This window comes from Dendrobates tinctorius, unplaced genomic scaffold, assembly GCF_039654945.1.
Source record: "Dendrobates tinctorius isolate UK_male_01 unplaced genomic scaffold, ASM3965494v1 ptg000103l, whole genome shotgun sequence".
NCBI lineage: Eukaryota > Metazoa > Chordata > Amphibia > Anura > Dendrobatidae > Dendrobates > Dendrobates tinctorius.
The window spans coordinates 21,902,994-21,919,026 of record NW_027361771.1 but is presented as its reverse complement, the minus strand read 5'-3'; the positions used below and the strand labels follow the sequence as shown (position 1 = coordinate 21,919,026).

The 16,033-nt window shown below is 49.6% G+C and overlaps 1 protein-coding gene across 1 annotated transcript in view; it reads left to right on the top strand.

The window, feature by feature from the left end:
* Positions 1 to 12,238: 12,238 nt before the first annotated feature.
* The window catches only part of FASN (fatty acid synthase), an 88,217-nt gene continuing 84,422 nt past the window's right edge, over positions 12,239 to 16,033 (top strand). The window contains exon 1 of the mRNA XM_073588141.1: positions 12,239 to 12,434. The gene's annotated coding sequence lies outside the window, so the exon portion shown is untranslated. The remainder of the gene's footprint in view (positions 12,435 to 16,033) is intronic.

The window sequence follows — 16,033 nt, the reverse complement described above, 5'->3', positions numbered from 1 at the left end:
GTGTTGCGTTTCTCCGAGGGTCTCAGGGAAGCACGCAGGGAGCCCCCTCCCTGCGTGATTCTTCCATATGCCCATGGTACACTGCGATCATGTCCGTGACCGCACCTGGCACATAGTGCCGGGTGTCAGCTGTGATAATCAGCTGACACTCGGCCGCGATCAGCTGCGTTCCCCCCGTGAACACAGCTGATCGCGATGACGTACTATCACGTCCAAGGTCATACGGGCGCGGGTACTGTGGACGTGATAGTATGTCAGATGTCAGAAAGGGGTTAGATTAGCATTATACACAAGTCAGTATACGGGAAAGAATGTTTCCTAACAAATTTTCTTGTAAAATCCATGTTATCTTCGGTTTTGAATGTTTTATTGTCAGTCCGTAAAAGTGGTGTAATACTCTGACAACATTGCAGCGACCTGGGAGTCAGAGATGCATCCAGGCATCTTTCCCATGCTGTTCCAGCTACAGTTGAGCGCTCTTTCCATCCATATCAGTGATTTTCCTGCCCCCCTTCAGCCCTCCAGTTAATGTGTTCCATAAAAATACTTGAGTTTCCCATCGACTTCCATGATACTAGTTGCTTGTGTTGAGCCCTTCTGAGCGTCAAACTTGCTCGTTTTGAATATCAAGCACTAGAGCATTTCAGTGCTCGATCATCACTAGTAAGAAGAAAGGCAAGAGGTAGGTTTATGAGTATAGGTGGAAGTATACATCATTATAGTGGCATTACATTAGTGGCAGGTACACTATTATAGAGGAATCTGTGGCTCGCACTTTTTTTTAGTGCAGATACATTACTATAGAGGCATTCTTGTCCGGTACATTATTATAATAGTATCTGTGGCTGATAGTTAGGGTATGTGCACACGTAAGCGTTTTTACCGGCAAAAACGCTTAAAAATGCTTAGGGTGAGTGCACACGTTGTGGTTTTTGCTGCGGATCCGCAGCGGATTTGGCCCTGCGGATCCGCTGCAGTTTACCATGTAAACCTATGGAAAACCAAATCCGTTGTGCACATGCTGTTGCGGTTTCTCCCAACACGTGCGGAAAATAATCCGCAATGTGTGCACACACCCTTACAAGAAGCATCCCATTCATTTTAATGAATTCTGCACTTTTTGTGCATATTGATGCGTTTTTTTTCCGCGAAAAAAACGCATAAAAAACGCAAAAAAAAAAATTGCGCGGAAAACGTGCAGAAAAAAACACGTGTTTTCTGGGAAGGAGTCCGGTTTTCAGTCAGGAATTTTCTGCATACGTGTGCACATACCCTTAATATAGGGCTAACAGTGTCTGTTAAATTATTATAGGGGCAGTTGTGGCTGGCACTTTATTATAGCGTCATCTGTAACTGGAACATTGTCATAGGGGCATTTGTGGATGGAAGATTATTAGAGGGCCATCTGTGGCTGGTACTTTATTATAGAGGCTTCTGTGACTGACATTTTATTTTACGGGCATCTGTGGCTCATACTTAATTATAGCGTCATCTGTGACTGGTGCTTTATAATAGGTGTATCTGTGGCTGGTACTTTATCATAGGGTCATCCGTGACTGAAACATTATCATAGGGGCATCTTTGGCTGGAAGATTATTAGAGGGGCATCTGTGGCTGGCACTTTATTATAGGGGCATCTGTGACTGGTATTTTATTTTAGGGGCATCTGTGACTGGCACTTTATTATAGGGGCATCTGTGACTGGCACTTTATTACAGGGGCATCTGTGTCTGGCACTTTATTATAGGGTCATCTGTGACTGGAACATTATCATAGGGACATCTGTGGCTGGAAGATTATTAGAGGGGCATCTGAGGCTGGTACTTTATTATAGGGGCATCTGTGGCTGATACTTTATTGTAGGGGCATCTGTGGCTGGCTTGTTATTATAGGGGCATCTGTGACTGACACTTTATTATAAGGGAATTTGTTGCTGGTACTTTATTATAGGGGCATCTGTGACTGGCACTTTATTACAGGGGCATCTGTGGCTGGAACTTTATTATAGGGTGCATCTGTGGCTGTCACTTTATTATAGGGTCATCTGTGACTGGAACATTATCATAGGGGCATCTGTGGCTGGAAGATTATTAGAGGGGCATCTGAGGCTGGTACTTTATTATAGGGGCATCTGTGGCTGACACTTTATTATAGGGGCATCTGCGACTGTCACTTTATTATAGGGGCATCTGTAGCTGACACTTTATTATAGGGGAATCTGTGGCTGGCACTTTATTATAGGGGCATTTGTGGCTGACACTTTATTATAGGGGAACCTGTGGCTGGTACTTTATTATAGGGGCATTTGTGGCTGACACTTATTATAGGGGCATCTGTGACTGGCACTATATTATAGGGGCATCTGTGACTAGCACTTTATTATAAGGGAATCTGTGACTAGCACTTTATTATAAGGGAATCTGTGGCTGGCTCTTTTTTATAGGGGAATCTGTGACTGGCACTTTATTATAGGGACTTCTGTGGCTGGCACTTTATTATAGGGGCACCTGTGACTCACTCTTTATTATAGGGGCATCTGTGGCTAGAATATTATTATAGGTGCATCTGTGACTGGCACTTTATTATAGTGGCATCTGCGGTTGACAATTCATTATAGGGGCATCTGTGACTAGCACTTTACTATAGGTGCATCTGTGGCTGGCACTTTATTATAGGGGCAGCTGAGGCTGATACTTTATTATAGGGGCATTTGTGATTATCGCTTTATTATAGGGGCATTTGTGACTAGCGCTTCATCATAGGGGAATCTGTGACTGGCAATTTATGATAGGGGCATCTGTGGCTGACACTTTACTATAGGGCATCTGTGGCTGGCACTTTATTATAGGGGCATATGTGACTGACGCTTATTATAGGGGTATCTGTGACTGGCACTTTATTATAGGGGCATCTGTGACTAGCACTTTCTTATAAGGGAATCTGTGACTAGCACTTTATTATAAAGGAATCTGTGACTAGCACTTTATTATAAGAGAATCTGTGGCTGGCTCTTTTTTATAGGGGAATCTGTGACTGGCACTTTATTATAGGGGCATCTGTGGCTGACACTTTATTATAGGGGCTTCTGTGGCTGGCACTTTATTATAGGGGCATCTGTGACTCGCACTTTATTATACGGGTATCTGTGGCTGGAATATTATTATAGGTGCATTTGTGACTGGCGCTTTATTATAGGGGCATCTGTGGCTGGCACATTATTATAGGGGCATCTGTGACTGGCACTTTATTATAGGGGCATCTGTGGCTGACACTTTATTATAGAGGCATCTGTAACTGGCAATTTATTATAGGGGCATCTGTGGCTGGCACATGGGGTAGGTGTACATCATCATAGGGGCATCTGTGGCTGGCACATGGGGTAGGTGTACATCACCATAGGGGCATCTATGGCTGGCACATGGGGTAGGTGTACATCATCATAGGGGCATCTGTGGCTGGCACATGAGGTAGGTGTACATCATCATATGGGCATCTGTGGCTGGCACATGGGATAGGTGTACATCATCATAGGGTCATCTGTGGCTGGCACATGGGGTAGGTAGGTGTACATCATCATAGGGTCATCTGTGGCTGGCACATGAGGTAGGTGTACATCATCATAGGGGCATCTGTGGCTGGCACATGAGGTAGGTGTACATCATCATAGGGGCATCTGTGGCTGGCACATGAGGTAGGTGTACATCATCATAGGGGCATCTGTGGCTGGCACATGGGGTAGGTGTACATCATCATAGGGTCATCTGTGGCTGGCACATGAGGTAGGTGTACATCATCATAGGGGCATCTGTGGCTGGCACATGGGGTAGGTGTGCATCATCATAGGGGCATCTGTGGCTGGCACATGGGGTAGATGTACATCATCATAGGGGCATCTGTGGCTGGCACATGGGGTAGGTGTACATCATCATAGGGGCATCTGTGGCTGGCACATGAGGTAGGTGTACATCATCATAGGGGCATCTGTGGCTGGCACATGAGGTAGGTGTACATCATCATAGGGGCATCTGTGGCTGGCACATGGGGTAGGTGTACATCATCATAGGGGCATCTGTGGCTGGCACATGGGGTAGGTGTACATCATCATAGGGGCATCTGTGGCTAGCACATGAGGTAGGTGTACATCATCATAGGGGCATCTGTGGCTGGCACATGAGGTAGGTGTACATCATCATAGGGGCATCTGTGGCTGGCACATGAGGTAGGTGTACATCATCATAGGGGCATCTGTGGCTGGCACATGGGGTAGGTGTACATCATAGGGTCATCTGTGGCTGGCACATGAGGTAGGTGTACATCATCATAGGGGCATCTGTGGCTGGCACATGGGGTAGGTGTGCATCATCATAGGGGCATCTGTGGCTGGCACATGGGGTAGGTGTACGTCATCATAGGGGCATCTGTGGCTGGCACATGGGGTAGGTGTACATCATCATAGGGGCATCTGTGGCTGGCACATGAGGTAGGTGTACATCATCATAGGGGCATCTGTGGCTGGCACATGAGGTAGGTGTACATCATCATAGGGGCATCTGTGGCTGGCACATGGGGTAGGTGTACATCATCATAGGGTCATCTGTGGCTGGCACATGAGGTAGGTGTACATCATCATAGGGGCATCTGTGGCTGGCACATGGGGTAGGTGTGCATCATCATAGGGGCATCTGTGGCTGGCACATGGGGTAGGTGTACGTCATCATAGGGGCATCTGTGGCTGGCACATGGGGTAGGTGTACATCATCATAGGGGCATCTGTGGCTGGCACATGAGGTAGGTGTACATCATCATAGGGGCATCTGTGGCTGGCACATGAGGTAGGTGTACATCATCATAGGGGCATCTGTGGCTGGCACATGGAGTAGGTGTACATCATCATAGGGTCATCTGTGGCTGGCACATGAGGTAGGTGTACATCATCATAGGGGCATCTGTGGCTGGCACATGAGGTAGGTGTACATCATCATAGGGGCATCTGTGGCTGGCACATGAGGTAGGTGTACATCATCATAGGGGCATCTGGCTGGCACATGGGGTAGGTGTACATCATCATAGGGGCATCTGTGGCTGGCACATGAGGTAGGTGTACATCATCATAGGGGAATCTGTGGCTGGCACATGGGGTAGGTGTGCATCATCATAGGGGCATCTGTGGCTGGCACATGGGGTAGGTAGGTGTACATCATCATAGGGGCATCTGTGGCTGGCACATGAGGTAGGTGTACATCATCATAGGGGCATCTGTGGCTGGCACATGAGGTAGGTGTACATCATCATAGGGGCATCTGTGGCTGGCACATGGGGTAGGTGTACATCATCATAGGGTCATCTGTGGCTGGCACATGAGGTAGGTGTACATCATCATGGGGGCATCTGTGGCTGGCACATGGGGTAGGTGTACATCATAGGGGCATCTGTGGCTGGCACATGGGGTAGGTGTACATCATCATAGGGTCATCTGTGGCTGGCACATGGGGTAGGTAGGTGTACATCATCATCAGGGCATCTGTGGCTGGCACATGGGGTAGGTGTGCATCATCATAGGGGCATCTGTGGCTGGCACATGGGGTAGGTAGGTGTACATCATCATAGGGGCATCTGTGGCTGGCACATGAGGTAGGTGTACATCATCATAGGGGCATCTGGCTGGCACATGAGGTAGGTGTACATCATCATAGGGGCATCTGTGGCTGGCACATGGGGTAGGTGTACATCATCATAGGGTCATCTGTGGCTGGCACATGGGGTAGGTGTACATCATCATAGGGGCATCTGTGGCTGGCACATGGGGTAGGTGTGCATAATCATAGGGGCATCTGTGGCTGGCACATGGGGTAGATGTACGTCATCATAGGGGCATCTGTGGCTGGCACATGGGGTAGGTGTACATCATCATAGGGGCATCTGTGGCTGGCACATGAGGTAGGTGTACATCATCATAGGGGCATCTGTGGCTGGCACATGAGGTAGGTGTACATCATCATAGGGGCATCTGTGGCTGGCACATGGGGTAGGTGCACATCATCATAGGGTCATCTGTGGCTGGCACATGAGGTAGGTGTACATCATCATAGGGGCATCTGTGGCTGGCACATGAGGTAGGTGTACATCATAGGGGCATCTGTGGCTGGCACATGGGGTAGGTGTACATCATCATAGGGTCATCTGTGGCTGGCACATGGGGTAGGTAGGTGTACATCATCATCAGGGCATCTGTGGCTGGCACATGGGGTAGGTGTACATCATAGGGTCATCTGTGGCTGGCACATGAGGTAGGTGTACATCATCATCAGGGCATCTGTGGCTGGCACATGGGGTAGGTGTACATCATCATAGGGTCATCTGTGGCTGGCACATGAGGTAGGTGTACATCATAGGGGCATCTGTGGCTGGCACATGGGGTAGGTGTACATCATCATAGGGTCATCTGTGGCTGGCACATGGGGTAGGTAGGTGTACATCATCATCAGGGCATCTGTGGCTGGCACATGGGGTAGGTGTACATCATCATAGGGGCATCTGTGGCTGGCACATGGGGTAGGTGTACATCATCATAGGGTCATCTGTGGCTGGCACATGAGGTAGGTGTACATCATCATAGGGTCATCTGTGGCTGGCACATGGGGTAGGTGTACATCATCATAGGGGCATCTGTGGCTGGCACATGGGGTAGGTGTACATCATCATAGGGGCATCTGTGGCTGGCACATGGGGTAGGTGTACATCATCATAGGGTCATCTGTGGCTGGCACATGGGGTAGGTAGGTGTACATCATCATAGGGGCATCTGTGGCTGGCACATGAGGTAGGTGTACATCATCATCAGGGCATCTGTGGCTGGCACATGGGGTAGGTGTGCATCATCATAGGGGCATCTGTGGCTGGCACATGGGGTAGGTGTACATCATCATAGGGGCATCTGTGGCTGGCACATGAGGTAGGTGTACATCATCATAGGGCATCTGTGGCTGGCACATGGGGTAGGTGTACATCATCATAGGGGCATCTGTGGCTGGCACATGGGGTAGGTGTACATCATCATAGGGGCATCTGTGGCTGGCACATGAGGTAGGTGTACATCATCATAGGGGCATCTGTGGCTGGCACATGAGGTAGGTGTACATCATCATAGGGGCATCTGTGGCTGGCACATGGGGTAGGTGCACATCATCATAGGGTCATCTGTGGCTGGCACATGAGGTAGGTGTACATCATCATAGGGGCATCTGTGGCTGGCACATGAGGTAGGTGTACATCATAGGGGCATCTGTGGCTGGCACATGGGGTAGGTGTACATCATCATAGGGTCATCTGTGGCTGGCACATGGGGTAGGTAGGTGTACATCATCATCAGGGCATCTGTGGCTGGCACATGGGGTAGGTGTACATCATCATAGGGTCATCTGTGGCTGGCACATGAGGTAGGTGTACATCATCATCAGGGCATCTGTGGCTGGCACATGGGGTAGGTGTACATCATCATAGGGTCATCTGTGGCTGGCACATGAGGTAGGTGTACATCATAGGGGCATCTGTGGCTGGCACATGGGGTAGGTGTACATCATCATAGGGTCATCTGTGGCTGGCACATGGGGTAGGTAGGTGTACATCATCATCAGGGCATCTGTGGCTGGCACATGGGGTAGGTGTACATCATCATAGGGGCATCTGTGGCTGGCACATGGGGTAGGTGTACATCATCATAGGGTCATCTGTGGCTGGCACATGAGGTAGGTGTACATCATCATAGGGTCATCTGTGGCTGGCACATGGGGTAGGTGTACATCATCATAGGGGCATCTGTGGCTGGCACATGGGGTAGGTGTACATCATCATAGGGGCATCTGTGGCTGGCACATGGGGTAGGTGTACATCATCATAGGGTCATCTGTGGCTGGCACATGGGGTAGGTAGGTGTACATCATCATAGGGGCATCTGTGGCTGGCACATGGGGTAGGTAGGTGTACATCATCATCAGGGCATCTGTGGCTGGCACATGAGGTAGGTGTACATCATCATAGGGGCATCTGTGGCTGGCACATGGGGTAGGTGTACATCATCATAGGGTCATCTGTGGCTGGCACATGAGGTAGGTGTACATCATCATAGGGGCATCTGTGGCTGGCACATGGGGTAGGTGTGCATCATCATAGGGGCATCTGTGGCTGGCACATGGGGTAGGTGTACGTCATCATAGGGGCATCTGTGGCTGGCACATGGGGTAGGTGTACATCATCATAGGGGCATCTGTGGCTGGCACATGAGGTAGGTGTACATCATCATAGGGGCATCTGTGGCTGGCACATGAGGTAGGTGTACATCATCATAGGGGCATCTGTGGCTGGCACATGGAGTAGGTGTACATCATCATAGGGTCATCTGTGGCTGGCACATGAGGTAGGTGTACATCATCATAGGGGCATCTGTGGCTGGCACATGAGGTAGGTGTACATCATCATAGGGGCATCTGTGGCTGGCACATGAGGTAGGTGTACATCATCATAGGGGCATCTGGCTGGCACATGGGGTAGGTGTACATCATCATAGGGGCATCTGTGGCTGGCACATGAGGTAGGTGTACATCATCATAGGGGAATCTGTGGCTGGCACATGGGGTAGGTGTGCATCATCATAGGGGCATCTGTGGCTGGCACATGGGGTAGGTAGGTGTACATCATCATAGGGGCATCTGTGGCTGGCACATGAGGTAGGTGTACATCATCATAGGGGCATCTGTGGCTGGCACATGAGGTAGGTGTACATCATCATAGGGGCATCTGTGGCTGGCACATGGGGTAGGTGTACATCATCATAGGGTCATCTGTGGCTGGCACATGAGGTAGGTGTACATCATCATGGGGGCATCTGTGGCTGGCACATGGGGTAGGTGTACATCATAGGGGCATCTGTGGCTGGCACATGGGGTAGGTGTACATCATCATAGGGTCATCTGTGGCTGGCACATGGGGTAGGTAGGTGTACATCATCAGGGAATCTGTGGCTGGCACATGGGGTAGGTGTGCATCATCATAGGGGCATCTGTGGCTGGCACATGGGGTAGGTAGGTGTACATCATCATAGGGGCATCTGTGGCTGGCACATGAGGTAGGTGTACATCATCATAGGGGCATCTGGCTGGCACATGAGGTAGGTGTACATCATCATAGGGGCATCTGTGGCTGGCACATGGGGTAGGTGTACATCATCATAGGGTCATCTGTGGCTGGCACATGGGGTAGGTGTACATCATCATAGGGGCATCTGTGGCTGGCACATGGGGTAGGTGTGCATAATCATAGGGGCATCTGTGGCTGGCACATGGGGTAGATGTACGTCATCATAGGGGCATCTGTGGCTGGCACATGGGGTAGGTGTACATCATCATAGGGGCATCTGTGGCTGGCACATGAGGTAGGTGTACATCATCATAGGGGCATCTGTGGCTGGCACATGAGGTAGGTGTACATCATCATAGGGGCATCTGTGGCTGGCACATGGGGTAGGTGCACATCATCATAGGGTCATCTGTGGCTGGCACATGAGGTAGGTGTACATCATCATAGGGGCATCTGTGGCTGGCACATGAGGTAGGTGTACATCATAGGGGCATCTGTGGCTGGCACATGGGGTAGGTGTACATCATCATAGGGTCATCTGTGGCTGGCACATGGGGTAGGTAGGTGTACATCATCATCAGGGCATCTGTGGCTGGCACATGGGGTAGGTGTACATCATAGGGTCATCTGTGGCTGGCACATGAGGTAGGTGTACATCATCATCAGGGCATCTGTGGCTGGCACATGGGGTAGGTGTACATCATCATAGGGTCATCTGTGGCTGGCACATGAGGTAGGTGTACATCATAGGGGCATCTGTGGCTGGCACATGGGGTAGGTGTACATCATCATAGGGTCATCTGTGGCTGGCACATGGGGTAGGTAGGTGTACATCATCATCAGGGCATCTGTGGCTGGCACATGGGGTAGGTGTACATCATCATAGGGGCATCTGTGGCTGGCACATGGGGTAGGTGTACATCATCATAGGGTCATCTGTGGCTGGCACATGAGGTAGGTGTACATCATCATAGGGTCATCTGTGGCTGGCACATGGGGTAGGTGTACATCATCATAGGGGCATCTGTGGCTGGCACATGGGGTAGGTGTACATCATCATAGGGGCATCTGTGGCTGGCACATGGGGTAGGTGTACATCATCATAGGGTCATCTGTGGCTGGCACATGGGGTAGGTAGGTGTACATCATCATAGGGGCATCTGTGGCTGGCACATGAGGTAGGTGTACATCATCATCAGGGCATCTGTGGCTGGCACATGGGGTAGGTGTGCATCATCATAGGGGCATCTGTGGCTGGCACATGGGGTAGGTGTACATCATCATAGGGGCATCTGTGGCTGGCACATGAGGTAGGTGTACATCATCATAGGGCATCTGTGGCTGGCACATGGGGTAGGTGTACATCATCATAGGGGCATCTGTGGCTGGCACATGGGGTAGGTGTACATCATCATAGGGGCATCTGTGGCTGGCACATGAGGTAGGTGTACATCATCATAGGGGCATCTGTGGCTGGCACATGAGGTAGGTGTACATCATCATAGGGGCATCTGTGGCTGGCACATGGGGTAGGTGCACATCATCATAGGGTCATCTGTGGCTGGCACATGAGGTAGGTGTACATCATCATAGGGGCATCTGTGGCTGGCACATGAGGTAGGTGTACATCATAGGGGCATCTGTGGCTGGCACATGGGGTAGGTGTACATCATCATAGGGTCATCTGTGGCTGGCACATGGGGTAGGTAGGTGTACATCATCATCAGGGCATCTGTGGCTGGCACATGGGGTAGGTGTACATCATCATAGGGTCATCTGTGGCTGGCACATGAGGTAGGTGTACATCATCATCAGGGCATCTGTGGCTGGCACATGGGGTAGGTGTACATCATCATAGGGTCATCTGTGGCTGGCACATGAGGTAGGTGTACATCATAGGGGCATCTGTGGCTGGCACATGGGGTAGGTGTACATCATCATAGGGTCATCTGTGGCTGGCACATGGGGTAGGTAGGTGTACATCATCATCAGGGCATCTGTGGCTGGCACATGGGGTAGGTGTACATCATCATAGGGGCATCTGTGGCTGGCACATGGGGTAGGTGTACATCATCATAGGGTCATCTGTGGCTGGCACATGAGGTAGGTGTACATCATCATAGGGTCATCTGTGGCTGGCACATGGGGTAGGTGTACATCATCATAGGGGCATCTGTGGCTGGCACATGGGGTAGGTGTACATCATCATAGGGGCATCTGTGGCTGGCACATGGGGTAGGTGTACATCATCATAGGGTCATCTGTGGCTGGCACATGGGGTAGGTAGGTGTACATCATCATAGGGGCATCTGTGGCTGGCACATGGGGTAGGTAGGTGTACATCATCATCAGGGCATCTGTGGCTGGCACATGGGGTAGGTGTGCATCATCATAGGGGCATCTGTGGCTGGCACATGGGGTAGGTGTACATCATCATAGGGGCATCTGTGGCTGGCACATGAGGTAGGTGTACATCATCATAGGGGCATCTGTGGCTGGCACATGGGGTAGGTGTACATCATCATAGGGGCATCTGTGGCTGGCACATGGGGTAGGTGTACATCATCATAGGGGCATCTGTGGCTGGCACATGGGGTAGGTGTACATCATCATAGGGGCATCTGTGGCTGGCACATGGGGTAGGTGTACATCATCATAGGGGAACCTGTGGCTGGCACATGGGGTAGGTGTACATCATCATAGGGGCATCTGTGGCTGGCACATGGGGTAGGTGTACATCATCATAGGGGAACCTGTGGCTGGCACATGGGGTAGGTGTACATCATCATAGGGGCATCTGTGGCTGGCACATGGGGTAGGTGTACATCATCATAGGGGCATCTGTGGCAGCATCGTGCAATGTGTATCCCTGACAGGCAGGGCCACTGGCAGCTGGCACATGGAGCCATGGAGTGCCAGCTTTCGGGTCACGGCTGCTGGCCCGGTCTCCGCTGATAAAGGACGGTATTTCGCAGCACACAGGTCTCCCTCAGGTTACAGCTCCCCCCCTCTGCAGAGGTTGCACGTTTGGGGTGGGGATGGGGGGCTGAATCACCCCGGAGCCCGGCCTCCCCTCATTGGACGACGGCGGCGAGAAGCTGTCAGCCCATGTGGCGTGGCCGGCGGAGGATGTCTGTCATTTAAATAGACGGCGCTGCTCGGAGAGAGACATCCCAGAGACTGCACCAGCAGGGAGGGGGCACGGAGAGACATCACCAGGGAGGAGACCTCTTGCTGCTGCATCACCTGCCCAGTCTACCAGGGAGAGCCCAGCACGGACACAGCCGAGGAGGCAGCAGCAGGTAAGTGCCCCCAGCCCATGGTGCCCGATCTAGGACCCCCAGAAGATGGGGCAGAGGAGGAGGGACAGCATGTGCCCATTATTTCCTGGAGGGATGGCATTGCATGATACCCCCAGCAGGCCTGATGCGTGGTGGGGGGTCTTCACCTTCCAGCACTAGATGACAGATGTGGTTCATACCAGACCAGGGCTGTAGATGATTTATTATTCTCCATATTCTTCTTTCTGTAGAATAATAATGAGTATTGTGTAGGCGGGTGAGTGATTGTACATGGTGGATTCATGTAGCTGCCATGGAGGCCCCAAGACAAGAAGGCCCACACTATGCCCACTATGGTGGCAATGTCATCAGTGTCTGTGGGATGTAAGCTGTCCTGTGTGCATACTGTCTCCTGGTCCTGGATCTTACTGGGATGGATCTATACGCACATAAGTCCTCATGCCCTTGGTAATGTAGGGCAGGCCGGACTGTGCCCCATGGCTGATGCCCGCTGTGGAGGAGTAGTATTGGGATAATCTGTAGAGGCCACGTTACTATATAGCGGCCTGCTCTGGGCTTTGTGGGCACTTGCACTGCGGTATGATGCCCCAACACATTACTGCCATTATGTTCAGTTTCCTTTTATATTCTCCTTTGTCCTTAAAGTGGGACAATCACCAGGTGTAAAGAGTCCTGGTTTTGCTCTTATTTTATTCCCACTACCCCCCTGATTATTCAATGCATTTTCTTTTATAAATCGGCGATATGGTTCCTGAGATATGGGCCTGTTTATGTGCTACTGAGTTTTAATGTCTTATACAAGGGGGTGTGGCTCACAGGATTCTATGGGGGCGTGTCTTTAGGATGCATTATTATCCTTTGAGCACCTCCTCCTTGGCACAGACCATAAAAATCAAGACGAAATAAAATATTTCTCGAACTTTGGCAGTTATAAAAAAGAAAAAAGGGGAGCACTAAGGGGAGCAGCAGGACTAAAATAAGGGTAAGACAGGTCACATTTAAGGCCCCTATGCACATCAGTGGTCCGTAACCATCAGTCTCAGCTCTATAGTCCAGCCATCTAATGTGCAGGGGCCCTCCCGCCATGGTGGCAGATAGTTCACGTACAGCTGATCAGTCTGGTCCACTCGGAAAGGTAGCCATTTTGATAGGATGTTAGCAAGTTACTGCAGAAATGCACTATAGTAACAGAAACACCCTTTCAGTACCAAACCAATGCTATACTGGGCATCAGTGCACCTTCATTTTTTCTAGAGTGCCACCTTCTGACATCTCAAGGGATCTACACAGGTGGGGTTCTCCTTTAAATTGCACATTTGAGGACCTCCACTGTTTTTTTTTTCAGCCTGTGATGGGGAATTAATATGAATGGAGGCAAATTCTGCAAATAACGTTACCTGCTAAGTTTGATGGAAAGAAATACGTTTTAGCACCTGCGCGCAGAGGTGCACACAGCCGCCAGATAGTAAGACCTACATAAATATCAATAGGAAATGCGAAAAGTAAGAGGCCACCACCACCCTTGAGGAACACTGTCATCTGAGCCAAGGCCTTGTCTGCCCCTGACTGAATCTATTAGAATTGATAGCGTTTATTATGCAATATAGCTTTCTTCTTGAACATATTAGGCCGGATTCACACATTGGCCTGTGGATTTTTTTAGGACAATAGGGAATTTCTCCTTAATAAGCTCCATCTTCATGGCCACAGGTGAATGTGCATATTCTGCTGGCTTCATAGTCAGTGTTTGGTCCGTGATTGCCGAATCGGCCAAAGGTCTCCTGGTCCTATCTCAAGCGCTTTATGTATAGGCCAGTCCTGAAATCGTGGTCTGTACGTGGACCCTGAAATGTGGACGTGTGAAGCTGGCGTCAGATGTGTTCATTCATACTCAGAATGGACAACTCATTTTGTCCAGGTGGTTCCCATAGGGTTCTTCTACAATACCACTCAACATATATGTCCTAAGGAAACCCCACTGATGTCCACAATGAAAGGTCTTGACATTGGTATATTTAGGGTTGGACATAGCATTGGTGCCAACCTGAGGCCCAAGAGGTCAAGGGGCCCACTTCCACCTCCAAAGCAACGTGCAGCTTCTACCACGGTACTAATGTTCTTGCACAGGGGCCCCTCATCAATCTGTGCCCCCCACTTGGTAGATTAATATTGGAATACCCTATAAAATATTGAAACTGGTATAGGGATTAACCCTATCATGGACCACAGCAAACTGAATCTATAAATTCATACTATGCAATAAGGGAATCTCTTCATCTCCTTGATCAATCCAGGCTTCCACATGAAATCACAGGTCGTCGTAGGGCACGACTAATCTCCTCAGAATCCTTCGTGGCATCAATGCTGGGCGCTTTACAGAGGAGGCATTTTCTGAGCGGACATGGAGAAGCGTGCATGTGTTAAGATGGAGCTCAGCTTCGTAGGCACAAAATGCCTTCCCCTTACAGTAGCTGCTCGAATGTAGCACTCTCCTGCATCCTATAGAGTGGCATTCAGGTTCACAGCTAGGGGCGAACTAGGCCGCCGGCCTGCCATAGGAGGAAGGGCGCCTCTGCTAATTTCACCCCCTCCTGTCCCATATTACCCGTCTGATGGCAAGCCTTCTGTGTAACACTATAAAATGACATATTATAGGGTTTAATATATAAATGACAAAGTCAGATAATATACAGTATAGACATATAGAGGTACATCATATCTAGAAAAGCTAACAAAGGTTAACAAATCGGATATTATTTTTGATATAAATTTTAATGTTATTTAATATTATCTCCATGAATACAGAATTCTTCCTCCAATTTATACATTTTTAGATATATAGCAGCTGTTTAATGTGTTTCTTTGGAAAGCTGCTTCATGATATATACAGCCAGCCTAGATGTGAGGCAGTGCATTAATCCTCCTTACCATAAATCCTCCTTACCATGCTGCTGTGAAGACAACTATACGTGTTATTAGAACATCTCGGGGGGCTGTAATGGGTATGATATTGTCTGTCACCAAGCTATCCCCGGTCAGAGGACATAGCAGTCTATAATTGATATATTTCCTGTTGCTTATATATTCACACATTGACTAGAGATTTGCATTATAGCTCCGTTCATTGTCTACAAATGGTCACCACCGATGGGTGGGAGTATCAGGTGTCTGACTCCCAACAATCTGATATTGACTATCTATAATCAGGATAGGTCATCAATAGACAATATTGTATGATCGGGCAACACCTTTAACTATAATTATTATTCCTGTAATTAAAAACAGTGGCTTCCCACTGCACGGATAAGACCCCATAAATGTATTATGGTTGACTTATTGCTCATAGTGTTTATTCAGCTTAGAACCATTCCCATAACTGATTTCTGACAGTGTGTGCCCCTCTACTGACCCTTGTCCTGTATCAGCCTACTATAAAGACTGGGGGCAAATCTTTCTGTATGTAGCTCCCATGGGATGCTTGTTGCGTGATTGGGTACGCTTGGTCCCATCCGTATGTAGTTTCCATGGGATGCTTGTTGGGTGGTTGGATACGCTTGGTACCATCTGTATGTAGCTTCCATGGGATGCTTGTTGGGTGG